This window comes from Quercus robur, chromosome 3 (assembly GCF_932294415.1).
Source record: "Quercus robur chromosome 3, dhQueRobu3.1, whole genome shotgun sequence".
Lineage (NCBI taxonomy): Eukaryota > Viridiplantae > Streptophyta > Magnoliopsida > Fagales > Fagaceae > Quercus > Quercus robur.
In genome coordinates, this window is record NC_065536.1 from 622,816 (window position 1) to 624,595 (window position 1,780).

Genomic DNA, 1,780 nt, shown 5'->3' on the forward strand with positions numbered 1-1,780 from the left:
ATATATGAAATTGCTTCATTACCTTATTAAAAAGATATCACATTTGATGCATGAATGAGGCACAGCAAAGACTGATAATTCATTGTGTCAATGAGGTCTACACAATCATCCCCAAAAATCCAATGGTTATTACTATGAGTGAATCAATATTTCATAATGCAAATAAGATAAGCTGTCTCTCATCCAAAAAAGAGAATCACATGGATTCCCCAACCAATTCACCCCAATAAATTCTCTATATTGCATTACAGCAACACTATCCTCTGCCGAGATTTCATAATATCCTATATTGATAAGCATTACAATTGTTGTGAGAGCACCCCCATTAATGAAAAAATCCCCTCTCAACCCTCATATTTACAGCTCAAACTTATTGAAAAAAGCCCAATTGTTAGCCCAAATTCAACATGAATTGCAATGTGTGCACCCAACACAAGCCATTAAGTGCTCATTAATATCTCCAACCAGGATATACAAGAGCAAAATCTTCTTGTATTAATCTACAATCTCTTGCAGCTTTATGTATAGCATAGTCTGCTTGGGGCAAGAAAGTATACACAAAAAGAAAAAGGTTTCAACTTCCATATTGTTTCTTGTTATTGTTCGCCTTTTCTATCAGTCATGACTAGAAAGAAAGTCAAGCTTGCATACATCACTAATGACTCTGCTAGAAAAGCTACCTTCAAGAAAAGGAAGAAGGGGCTGTTGAAGAAAGTAAGTGAGCTGAGCACTCTATGTGGCATTAAGTCCCGCGCCATTATTTATAGCCCATATGATTCTCAACCTGAAGTTTGGGCTTCTGAGCATGGCATTCAACATGTTCTTGGACTGTTCAAGAACACGCCTGAAATGGAACAGACCAAAAAAATGGTCAACCAGGAGAGTTTCCTGAGGCAAAGGATTCCAAAGCCAATGAGCAGTTGAATAAACAACAGAAAGACAACCGGGAGAAGGAGATGACAGAGGTCATGTTCCAAAGCCTGACTGGAAAAAGCCTGCACAACTTAACCATGATGGACTTGAATGATCTTGGGTGGTTGATTGATCAGAATTTGAAGAATATATATAGAAGGATTGGTCAACTCAACAAAGAGGCTCAAAAAGGTGAACCAGCTGCTGCAAAAACAGAAGGAATGGTGGTGGGGAGTACTAGTACTAGTACTACTCCATCAGAGATGAATAAGCAGCCTCATGATCATCATCAGAGGACACCAGGTTTTGAGATGAACATGGACACCATGCAGAGGCAGCAATGGTTCATGGATATGATGAATCTCCCACAAGAGAACAACATGGGGTTTGGTGGAGATGAGATGATGCTGCCATTTGGAGATAACAGTCACAATGCTCTTTGGTCTAATGCCTTCTTCCCTTGATTAAAAAAAAAAAAAAAAAATCTTAAAGAATCATAATTTAGCAATTTCCATTATGTACATGTTTGCGTTAATTATAAGTTCAATGTACTTAAAATAATGTTCAACTGTTGTTTATCATAATTATGATATTCACAGTCTTATGTTGGTTCTTAAATTTGTCAATATATTTCTATTCAATCATATAATTTGAATGACCATCTAAGGTATTCAGTGTTCTTTCTTAGTTGTTTAAAACTAAATTAAACAAAATAAAAACTAGACAAGAGATGCACTTCGAAATCTTCTTCCAAATTTCTGTATGTAAATGTGCTTTATTTTTTACGCCGCATTATTTGGTTGCAAGTTGCAACTGCAATATTCACAAAATTTTCATTCAAAGGTTATCCATTTGACAAATATAGAAA

The 1,780-nt window shown here is 36.0% G+C and overlaps 1 pseudogene; it reads left to right on the forward strand.

The window, feature by feature from the left end:
- Window positions 1-621: 621 nt before the first annotated feature.
- On the forward strand, window positions 622-1,376 carry LOC126720016 (agamous-like MADS-box protein AGL80; annotated as a pseudogene).
- The last annotated feature ends 404 nt before the right edge of the window (window positions 1,377-1,780 follow it).